The sequence below is a fragment of the Dromiciops gliroides genome, chromosome 2 (assembly GCF_019393635.1).
Source record: "Dromiciops gliroides isolate mDroGli1 chromosome 2, mDroGli1.pri, whole genome shotgun sequence".
NCBI lineage: Eukaryota > Metazoa > Chordata > Mammalia > Microbiotheria > Microbiotheriidae > Dromiciops > Dromiciops gliroides.
In genome coordinates this window covers 278,743,646-278,756,453 of record NC_057862.1, presented here as the reverse complement: position 1 = coordinate 278,756,453, position 12,808 = coordinate 278,743,646, and positions in this window count along the sequence as shown.

The following is a 12,808-nucleotide window of genomic DNA, read 5'->3' as shown; positions in this document are numbered from 1 at the left end:
AGCTTACTGACTACTTGTGTCCTTAGGCAAAACACTTCACTTTCTAAGGCCTGTCATCTCTAAAATGAGGGAACTGGGCAACAGGAATTTTGAGGTCCTCTCTCGTTCTGGAGCCTATGATTTTATGAACGTTATGTACAGTTGCGCTTAGTATGTATGTATTAGTCTGTGCTCTGTATCTTAATACTTCACTTTATTTCAAATATATCTTTCCCTGCATTGTCTTTTTTTTTTTTTCTTTTTGCAATGTCCAAAAATATATGTCTCATTTTCTACTTTGGGTCCATCATCCTTCTATCAAGAGAAAGTGAGCATGTTTCATCATTAGTCCTCTGGAATCATGGTTGGTCACTGCATTAATCAGAGTTCTTAAGTTTTTCTAAGTTATTTTTCTTTACAATGTTGTTATTATTGACTAAATTGTCCTCCAGGGTCTGCTCACTTCCTCTCAATCAGTTTATACAAAGCTTTCCAGATTTTTTGAAAATTGCCCCTTTCATAGTTTCTTACTCATACAACATTCCATTATGTTCAGATACAATAATTTTTTTAGACATTCTCATTTATGGGTACCCCCTTAGTGTCCAATTTTTTACTATGACAAAAAGTTACTATCAATATTTTGGTATATATAGATCATTTCTCTCTTTTAAAAAAATCCTTTTGGTATAGGGAACTAGTAAGGAAATCACTGAATTACAGGGTCTGTCTCGTTTAGTGATTTGGGGGGGTATATATTTCTAAATAATTTTCTAGAAAGGCTGGACCAATTCATAGCAACACATTCACATTAATGTAATGTTATTGGATCAATGTTTGCATAAAATATTTGTAACTGCTCTTTTTTTGGTGGCACAGAAACAGAAATTATTGGATTTCTCAATAATTGGCTAATTATTGAAGAAATTATAGTATTTGAATGTAATGGAATACCATTGTGCTAAAAGAAATGACAAAAGGCATGGTTTCAGAGAAACCTGAAAGATTTGTAAGATCTGATGCAGAATGAAGTGAGCAGAACCAAGAGAATAATTTTACAATAACAGCATAGTACAAAAGCAAAACAAAACAAAACTTTGGAAAAACTTAAGAACTCTGACCAATTCAATGACCAATCAGATTCCAGAGGACCAAAGATGAAGCATATTAACTACTTCCTGACAGAGAGGTGAGATACTCAATATACAGAATGAAATATATTTTTTCACATGGCCAGTGTTGGAACTTATTTTGCTTGACTATGCACTGGTTATAAAGATTTTGTTTTTACTTTGTTTTTTCCTGTGGAAAGGGGTAGGGGGTAGGTGGGACAGAGAGAAAACAAATGCTTAAGAATTTAAAAAATAATAATTTTTTAAAACTTATCTGCTGTTTCCTTTAATCATTGATCTATTGGTCTTTCCCTCCCCTGTAAGACTCTTTATTATCCCATCCTCAAATAGCTTTCCTCTCATCTTTTTGCCCCAGGAAAGGTATGGGTTTGTGTTTGTAGGTAGAATACATAAATTGTTGGAAAGACTTTTGAAAATTGCATGTAAAATTTTCATCTTCCACCAGGTAGGTGGACTATAATCAGCGAGTATTGAGCTAAGGTTCCTTTCCATCCACATGGGTACTGGTAGGGATGCTTCCCAAGGCAGAAAGTGAGGGAGAAAAGGTTTTTATTCCCTCTTTGTCATATCCCTAAACTTGTCATTCTTAAATTGTGAGTCATGTGTTTTACCCACCACTGAGGTTTGTCATCATAAAATTAACCTGTCCTATATTTTGTTATCTTCAGGGTAGGACTCCTTCTTGACTTTTTTTTTTTTTTGGCCATCATTGTGAGAAATTCTGAAAAGCAAAAATTGCCATTACCATGAGCCCCTACTTCATTAAACACATTCTGGAACTCAACTTCTATGGAGTTCTTCCCAAGCAACCTTGTTCAAGTCCTCAATTCCCCATCATTGTCAAATAGTGGAAAGACTTCTCTGAATTCTACAATCTGCTCTTCTGACAGTTAATTGGCCATGCTACAAGTGCTATCAGTGCCCAAGTTCCTATCAGATGATCTCCATGTTCTGTGACTACACTTGGACCTAAGGTCTATATTTTAACATGGTTCATTTGGTTATACCATGATGTATGGAATACCAGTTTCCTAAAGAACTAAAGGTTAACTTAGGTACTTGGTGGTATGAGTAAGATACAGCATATTAACAATACAATGATGTAAAGAAAGATGAGAGCCAAGGATAATAGGTAGACAGTCCATATAAGCCACTGGTACCCATGTATTGTCAAGAAATCTTGAAGAAGGTCTCTGGAACAACAGCTTCAACTCTGTGGAGGATTTATATGAAGAATGTAAAAGAAAAGAATCATCAAGAATGAAAAGGTATAAATGGGCTAAGATTTGTTTCATGGGAGGTGTTATTTCTAGTGAAGATACTACTATTCTTCCTGTCATTAAGGAGATGTCATCCTTGATTCTTCCCTCTCTTTCAGGTCATTCCTATCTCTACCTCCTCAGCATGCAAATAACAGCTGTCTTATAAATTCTACCTCCACAGACTCTCTTTATCTTCCATGAGCCACAGCTACTTTAGTAGTTCAGGTCTTTTTCACCTTTAATCTGGATTATTGCACTATTTGCTCATTGTTTTCCTTGCTTCCATTTTCTCATCTCTCCAATTCATTTTGCATACAGATGCCAAATTAATATTCCTAAAATACAGGTCTGACCATGTCATTCCACTTTTTAGAATCTTCCATGGCGTCCAACTACTTCTGCTTGCAATATTTTCTCCTTGACTTGGGAGCTCTGGAATTTGGCTATAATATTCCTTGGGAGTTTTCCTTTTGGGATCTCTTTCAGGAGGTGATTGGTGAATTTTTTCAGTTTCTATTTTACCTTCTGCTTCTAGAATATCAGGGCAATTTTCCCTGACAATTTCCTGGAATATGATGTCTGAGGTCTTGATCATGGTTTTCAGGTAGTCCAATAATTTTCAAACAACCTCTCCTGGATCTATTTTTCATCTCAGCTGTTTTTCCAAGGAGATATTTCACATTGCCCTCTATTTTTATTCATTTGGATTTGCTTTATTGTGTCATGATTTCTCACAAATTCATTTGCTTCTATTTGCTCAACCCTCATTTTTAAGCAATGATTTTCTTCAGAGAGCTTTTGTACCTCCTTTTCCGTTTGGCCAATTTGGCTTTTCAAGTTGTTAACTTTTTTTTATGACCCTCCTTCATAATTCTCATTTCTCTTTCCATTTTTTCCTCTACCTCTCTTACTTTATCTTCAAAGTCTTTTTTGAGCACTTCTACGACCTGAGACCAATTCATATTTTTCTTGGAAGCTTTGGATGTACGAGCTCTGATGTTGCTATCCTCTTCTGAGGGTGCACCTTGATCTTCCTTGTTATTAAAAAAACTTTCTATGGTCCACATCTCTCTCTGTCTGCTCATCTTGCCTGTCTTTTACTTGACTTTTAACTCCTTCTTAAAGTGGAGCACTGCTTCCAGGATGTACTGTCCTAAGCTTCAGGGGGTCTAAGGTGGTATAATTTAAGGAAAGGCAAGTTCTTCACTAGCCTGGCCTGTTCTCTGGTTCATAGATAATCCCAGGCCAAACTTGCTAATTAACCAGGCAGCAAAACTTTGTATGCTGTGGTTGTTAGCTTCAACAAGCCTGCACTCCTCCCCCACCTGGGCCACCACTACTCAAGCCTACTTCCTAGTTCCCAGCTGGGGTGAAACACCCAAGTTCCACCGCAGCACCAGCAGAGACCACTGTAATCTCTCCCCTCACCCCCCCTCCCCAGACCAACTGCTCAGTCCTCTCACCAGACTGTGAGCTTAGTTCCAGACAACAATGGCGTTGCAGCTGATTCAGAGGCTCTGGGGGAAGGGGGGTGGGGAGGGTCTCTTTCTCTAGCTCAGCCTACCTGGGATGGATCTGTCTCAGCTGTCTCAGCGTGACCACAGGGTTGGGTTCCATTCCCACCCCAGCACAGAAGCCTCCTCCTGCGAACTTTCTAAGCAGTCTTTGGCTGGGAAATTTATCTCAGCCCATTGTTTTGTGGGTTCTGCTGCTCCAGGAATTGTCCTCTGGCATTATTTGGAGGTTTTTTGGAGTGATTATGTTGTGAGTTCCAAGAGCTTTGGCACCCAAGTGTTTCTAGAATAAAGTATAACCAAGGCATTTAAAGCCTTTCTTAGTATGTTTCTATCCTACCTTTCATAATATTTCACATTTTGTTTATTCTACATTCCAACTAAACTTGCCTATTTGCTGCTTCCCAAATTGAGAATTTTCTTCTTCCAAGCCTTTGTACAGGATGTGTCACATGCCTAGATGACATTTCTTCCTCACCTGTGATTCTTAGAATTTATAGCTTCCTTTAAAGATCAACTCAGGTGCTACCTCTTATGAAGTCAAGTCTTGCTTGATCCTCTAGCTGTTAGTATTCTTCAATTGAGTTATCTTGCATTTACTTATCTATATGCAAGTAGTATTACCCTAGTACAATGTAAGCTCCTTGAAGGAAGTAATTTTTTTTCTTCAATTACCCAGAACCTGGGAAATAGTAGGTATTAATTAAATGCTTTAATAAAGCATGAATTATTCATTGTTATAACTCTTTAAGAATGAAAAAAAATTCACAGAATGAATACTGTAATTATATCAATACAAATGAGGCAGAGATCCATCAGATTTAATCAAAATAGACAGCCAGACACAATAATGTGGGCCCAAATGTCTAATTACCACTTTCATTTTAGAGCTTAAACTCTCTTTTTTTGATATATAAATCATATAGACCATATCAGTGTATATTGATAATAAAATTGTCAAAACTCTATTTCACTTGATCCCTTGATTGTAAGTAGAAGTGCGATTATGGTGGTACTTCTAGAAAGAATATTGTCCCCAGTGTCTGGAATGATGACTGGAGGAGAACCTGGAGAGGAAAACCTATGTGATTTGGTTTGGTGTCAAGGAAAGTCAACAAATGTCGAATTAGTGAAGACAACACAACTTTACTAACTTTTCATCTCTTGCAATGTCAACTTTTACCTGCAGAGAACTAATCTCTGGATATGTGTGGTGTAGGTGACCCTGCTCATTTCCTGGGTTAGGGAAGGAGTGTCCTCTTAAACTCTTGTTCCAGAAAGGATCTTTATTTTATGATTTGATGTAGACCCTTTTTGATTTTATATTTCATATCCTAACTACAGGTCTCCTTTAATGTAACAGATGGTTGGAGACCAGGGACAATCCATGTCCAGAGAGCATAGCCGAATTACTCTAAATACATATTAGTGAATACATAAGGTGAGGGTTTCTTTTTAAGTTGTGACTTCCTTGATATTTTTTTTCTTTATCCTCCATTAGTTTTTCTGCAATGCCTCATCATGGTATGGAGTTGACCCTTTGTCTCAGGGTGGGGTTCTACACCTGGTACAATGGACCATTCATTTTGAGCCTAAGGGTTCAAATGAACAATTATGCTGAGAAGAAATACAAAAGACTAGAACAACTTCCCTCCATCTTCTACAAAAACATACTCTGTGAACTCCCCCTCTTACACCCCCCCCACACACACACACAACTAGGTAAAAAGAGCTTACAAGGAGGCTTGTTAAATATAGTCTGGGAAGCTTCCTGCTCAATACCTAGGGCAGGCCTTATGCTCCTTGCCCAGAGGCCCCAGAGATGTATTTTAAGGCAGTCCAACTGAGTATGAAGTTAAAGTCTGTTCTGTGATGTTCTGGCTCCTAACAGCTTGAGAGGAGAAGGTTAATTCAAGTTGTCCTGTTCTGCATCATAGCATCCTGCCCCACAATACCTTAGGTTTCTGAAGTCCATGCAAGCAAGACAAAAACTCTAGAGGGTCCTGTCAAGTGGAAAGGCTTTAAGTAGGGGCCTATAGATAGATTCTAGATGGTATTGAAAGACCAGTCTAGGTAAAGACTTCTACCAGGTTTCCCTGTAAGTCATCAATTTATCAGCTATAGAAGTACTTGAAGACTAAACTGTGATATGTAATATTGGAGAAAGTACTCACAAAGATGTTTAAAGTATTAAAGTTTATCTCATCATCCAAAATTCATGGACCCTGGTGAGCTTGCAATTAGAAGATAAAAACAATATAAGTTTTGAGAATGAAGTATCTGAGAACTTCAAAAAAAAAGTTAAGTGTAGCTCATGTAATCATTGAAATATTAGACAAACTGAGTGTGGTGGTACATGCTTGTGGTCTTTGTTATTGGGGAGACTGAGGCTGCTGGATTATTTGAGTTCAGGAGTTCTGAGGCATAGTAGGGCTAAAGCCATTCCAGTGTCTGCATTAAGTAAGCACTATAGGCAAGGGGAGGGGAAAGAGTGGGCTTTGAAACAGGAATCCATAATGTGGGGCAAACTAGGTTAGGTCAGAAATGGAACAGGTCAAAACTTCCATGCCAATTAGTAGTGGAGGTGGGAATGGGGCTATGAATAGCCACTGCACTTCCAGCTTGGGTGAGATAGGAAGGTCTGGGGGTTGGGAGGGAGGGGGAAAGGGGCAGGGAGGGAGGGAAGAAGGAAAGAAGGAAGGAAGGAAGGAAGGGATGTAGGAAGCAAAAAGGGGTTAACAGAAAAACTTAAGACCCAAGCTCTAATTCAGATATAAGCTCTAAGAGGGATTCAGATCCCAGTTAATGGATAACTTACAAGTCAGGATGCTAAGTTCTCTTACCCACATAAATCAGTACCTATAACGGGAACAGAGGGAGGGAGGCCAATGAAGACCTGAAATAAAATGACAGCCTATAGAAATTCTAATGAAAAATGAAGAGGTTTTGAAACTAAGCATGGGAATCAGAAAGAGATAAGCGCAAAAAAGGCCAAATTTGTCCCCAGATTCACCTTATGATGTGTAAACCCCCCAAACACACCTCCACTGGAAAAGGTACCCACGTCAGGGGTTGGCTTAGGACCCCAGGAACTCCAAATGAGGATAAGCCCTCCCCTGTAACACCCCTCGGTGGAGAATATTATAATGAGACTGATGATCAATTTATCTATACTGTCTTTTCTTTCACTATTTGAGAGATACCTTTGCACTATTCTGGTTCTCTCCCTGTGGTCACCCACAGTTTTGCAGTGAAACTTGGGAAACTGAGCCACTGAGTCTTGTAATTCTTTTGGGATGACTCACGATCAATTTGACCCAAATTCCATCCCACATCAGAAGGAAGGAAGGAAGGAAGGAGGGAAGGAAGGAAGGAAGGAGGGCAGGAAGCAAGGGATGTGGCTTATGTGAGTTCAACATTGGTTACTGAGCTCCTTCTTTCATTAAGGATTTAATGTGTGAAATTTTTCTGATTTGAAGATATTAACTTAGGTATTCAGATTCTGAGAATTGTAATCATTGTTTTTTCCAAAGACAGGGTCTTGAAAAATAAAGCTTGAATTTTGCTTGTTATATTAATAATGTGTCATGACAGTCTGAGGAAGGAAGACTCAAGTGGCTGTTTTCAAGTCTCTAATATAATACAACAGTACTGCTGATTCTGATGAATTTGGCCTTGAGTTCCATAAACAATTAAATTACAACATCCTTCTGATTCCTTTGGGTATGTATTTCTCACATGGAGGAATCTCTCAGGTAGAACCTTATACAAAGTTACAAATTAAAGTAAGTGGGTTGATTCAAACCCTTCTGGCTCATATGTTGCTTCCAATTATTCAAATATTTAAGATCACAGAATCAAGAGTTGGGAGAGTTTCAAATGAAACTTTTTATAAATTTGGATGACCTTAGTACTCTACTTTGTAATATAAACACACCCTTAATAGTCCTGAAAATGGTTTCAATTTATAGAGGTAAGGGTGGACAGAGGGAAAAAATGCTTCAATAAGTTGTGACATTATGTGAGAGTGAAGTGGTGAAGAGATGCAATTATCTTGCTAATTCAGATACGTCCACAATTGCCTAAGATATCGGCATAAGGGTGCCAAAAGCATTTTTGGCTAGATAGTTCTAAAATTATGCATTTCTCCAGAAGAGATTAAATTAAGTATTGAAACATTAAGTATTGAAACAGCCGTTAGCATTCACAATGAACAAAAAGATCAGCTAAACTGGCAAATGAGTTTAGCTTTTTACTTTGATCACTTTACTTCCTGAATTTATCAGTTTAAGATCATACAAAGTTATGTTTGTTCTTTGGTCAGTTTCTAATCTCAAAATATAACTACTCTCCCATTCCATAATTTTGGAAGGCCAGGTTGTTTATTGTTTGATAATATTTTTAGCTATGAAGTATTTGGTAGTTTAGGTTTAGAGCCTAGCACAGTGCTGGATACACAGCAAACACTTAAATTAGCTTTTGCAGGGGGCAGCTAGGTGACCCAGTGCATAAAGCACTGGCCCTGGATTCAGGAAGATCTGAGTCAAATATGGCCTCAGACATTTAACACTTACTAACTGTGTGACCCTGGGCAAGTCACTTAACCCCTATTGCCCACAAAAAACCAAAAAACAAACAAAAACTAGCTTTTGCAGATAGGCATAGGGACCTAACTTGAGATTTCATTGCATAGGGACAGTCCTCTACTAATACACTTTCCCTACAACTCAGATTTTGGGAGTTCTAAGAGGTCAAGTGACTTGCCCAAGGTCAGATAGAATGTATCAGAAGAGGACTTTGAATGCAAGTTTTTCTGGCTTTGAGGAGTTTTCTAAGCATTATGCCATGCTACTTCTCAATTCTTGAATGAATTAAATTTGTGGCATTTGTGTTTGGATGACTATACTCTAATAATACTTTTTGACAATAACATATTTGGAATTTTCATTTTATTACCCTTTTTCTTCCAAACCTCACTTTCTCCAACCCAGTGGGTGAAGTTTATCCCCTTTCTGCTATAGCCAGACTATTCCTCCTTATGCAAGAAATAGCAAACAAACACCAGGCCTGAAGGGTAGGGGTACTAGCTCTACCACTAAGGAGGCCCTTAATGCATACAAAGGTTCAGTCCTGGGGAAACCTAATCTCTAAACTAAGAAGTCAAGCTCATTTTTCACTCAGCTCTTTAAGTCTCTTTAACATTTCCTATCTTTCACTCCCTCCCCCACATCCCCTCAGGGAATATCATTCAAATTTTAGATTTAATTCGTGTTTGGGGTTTCTCTAAAAAAGGGAATAGAAAGGTACTCAATGTACTATGTAGATTAGGTATAGGACAGTTATTAATTTCCTCCACACAAATGACTCACCGGCATATGTTTACAAAGACTTAAAGCATGATACAGTAACATATAACTCATGTTATACTCATTATAAACTTTCAGGAGACTGATAATTAAAACATTAAAATAGCTCATTTAGTGGGACTGTTTAATAGGCATTTCACCTTTTCTCAGCTCTTCATTGTTTAAACAATTCCTTCAAGGTTCTTATTTGCAGTAAGCCAAGTGCTTTGATTCATCTTCCTACAAATGTATCATAGTAATTGGGGTATAAGGGACAACCCTCTCGCCGGCCCATGCCACTGATGCTATTTAAGTAATCCAAGCTCTCCTGATTTTGAGACTCTTCTCCCAATGATGAATTCCTCCTAGAACTTCCATTTTAAGAAGGCTACAGACCCTATCCTTTATTCTCTGGCCTTCACCACTATGTCCCTCTCTTCTTCCAGCCCCCCCACCATTTTTCAGCTCCCTTGTACGTGTTCTTTTATTAGAATGCAAGTTCCTTGAAAGTACTGTCTTTATTTTTGCTTATATTTGTAGTGTTTAACACAGTGCCTAGTATACAATAAGCACTTAATTAATGCATATTGACTGACTGACCTCAGATTCATGAAATTATCTCCAAGGGTAGAAACCTTTGTTTCAGTATCACTGATAACTTTGTTCAAGAAAATAAATACAAAGGAAAAGAGGCAACTAGGGGCCCAAGGCTCTTGCTCAGGCTTGCCAAAGCAACCCATTCGGTTGTTGCCATGTGTGAGCAACTGATAGTGTTGCTGGGAAGTCCCCAGAGAGATCCATTTCACATTTCCAGAAAGAGGAAGAGAGTGAGAACAGAAACCCCCTCTTTCTGAGTGGAAAGTTCTTCCTGGCTCAGTGACTAATCCTCTTTGAAATAGCTCTCCCAGGGGCAGCTAGGTGGCACAGTGGATAAATCACCAGCCCTGGATTCAGGAGTACCTGAGTTCAAATCCGACCTCAGACACTTGACACTTGCTAGCTATGTGACCCTGGGCAAGTCACTTAACCCCCATTGCCCTGCAAAAAAACAAAACAAAAACAAAGACAAAAACAAACAAAAAAAGCCAAAACGATAAAATAGCTCCCCCTATCCTTACAATTTTCATGGGACCAAGGCACTGCTATAGCATCCCTAAATGCTAAGACCTTTGGAATTGAGCTCTACATGTGGCTTAAAGTCCCAAAGATCAGGGAGTCAAACAATTTTTAAGTAGGAATTTACATGTCCAGATTTATGTGTAATAGGGGGTAAAGCTGAAACTCTCTTGTTTGTCATTCAAAATTCTCCACCATGTGGTGCCATCCAATCTTTCTAATCTTATCTCCTAACCAAGGTGTCATCATCAACTCATCACTGTCTTTCACCCCCCATATTCAATCTGTTTCCAGGAGATGTTGATTTTACTTTCATAAGATTTCTTGCATATACCCTTTCTTTCTTCTGATCCTGCCACCACACTGCTACAGGGTCTTATCACCTTAAACCTGGACTATTTACAATAGTCCATCCTTCACTAAACTATCAAAGTGATCTTCCTAAAGTTTAGTTTTGACCATGTCACCCCTCTCCCCTCCCCAAGCAGTATACTTTAGCATAGTAAATATAAAATATTTTGTTTGTTTCAACATACTTATTGATATTCCATCAAACAACCTAACCTCAAAGTCCATCAAATTACTTATCTCACAATGACCTACTCTGCAAACCTACCTCAGCCATACAAAGTATCCTTGATCTTGCTACCACCCACAAATGCTTCACTTCCATGCTCATACAATCTGAAATTCCCTTATCTGATTACAACCTATTATAATTCTGTCTCTCCCTCTACCTTGCAATCCTCTAAACTGTATTTTGTCCATACTATGATCTTCAATCACTTGACTTCTCACTTCTCTCCCAGACCATGATCCCTGTACTAGTTATATCCTTTTCCTTTCCCTATCTTGAATCCTTAGTGATTCAATCCTGGGCAAACCAGTCCAACTCTATACTGTCCTCTTCTGAATCCTTTGCCCCCTTATCCTATCACCTATCTTGCTGTGCCTTCAATCCACTTGCCGTCTTTGCTCCTATACACAAGTTGCTTGAATGCATCTAGAGAAAATAATGGAATCATTCTGACTAGGACCACTACAAATTTATGTTAAATAACTTAAACTTGGTCCTCCTTGAAGCAGGACAATCATTTTACGTATCTGATTAATTCACTATCCCATTCACTACAGTGGCTTTGTCAAACCTTTAATCTTTCCTCAACTCTCCCATGTTTCCCCCTTCCCATGTCCAGCTAAAAACCTTGCCTCATATTTTACTGGGGAAAAAAATTGAGGCCATTTGGTGAAAGCTCCTTCTTTTCTTCTCATCTCACATCATGCAGATGCTTTCTATTACTATCTCCTTCGTTCTTGTCTCACATGAAGAGGTGGCCCTTCTCCTTGACAAAGCAAATTCCTCTACATATAAACAAGTGATCTTATTCTATCCTGTTTTCTCCAGTGTATTGCTACCTTTGTCATCTCTACTCTTTCACTTACATTCAATCTCTCCCTGTCTACTAGATGCTTATGTCTCCCTTATCCTCAAAAAATAAAAAACAAACAAACAAACCCTTCAACCCTTCAATACTTACTTGATTCATCCAATCCCTGCTAGTTATCATCCCATCTCTCTCTTCCCTTTTGTGGCTAAACTCTTTGAGAAGAATGGTTATAATAGGTGTCTCTACTTCCTTTCCTTTCACTCTAATTTCTCTTGGTTCTCCTTCTACCTATCTAACTTCCGTTTCTCAGTCTTCTTTGCTGGATCTTTATCCAGATCACAGCTACTAACCTTGGGTGTCCCACAGGACTCTCTCCTGGGTCTCTTCTCTTCTCCCTCTATACTTTCACTTGATGTTCTCAACCACTCCAATGGATTCAACTATCATCCCTATGCTGATGATTCTCAAATCTACCTATCTAGTCCCAAACTGTCTGCTGACTGCCAGTTTTATTTCTAACTGCGTATTGGACATCTTCAACTCAAGATATCCAATACTGAACTCATTGCATTTCCCCTTATTCCCCTCCAAACTCCCCTATTCCTGTTAAGGATATCACTGTCTTCCCAGTAACCCAGGCTTAGGTTATTAAGTATAATCTTCAACTTCTCACTCTCTCTCTCACGCACTATATCCAATCTATTACTAAAGCCTGTTGATTTTACCTTTGTAACATCTCTTGCACACACCTCCTTCTTTCCTTTGATATGGCTATCACTCTGGTGCAGGCCTGTGTCATCTCATGCCTGAACTGTTGGGATAGCCTTCTGGTTGGTCTCCCTACCACAATGCTTCCAGTTCTTCCCAACCAGCTGTCAAAAAAGATCTTCCTAAAGGTCAGGTCTGATCATGTCACCTCCCTACCCTCAGCCTTATTCCATAAACTCCAGTAGCTCCCTATCATCTCTAGGATCAGACATAAAATCTTCTGTTTTGTGTTCAAAGCCCTTCAAAATGTCCTGCTCCCTACCTCCTCCCTTTTCTTTCCCCACCACGTACTCTGAAATCCAA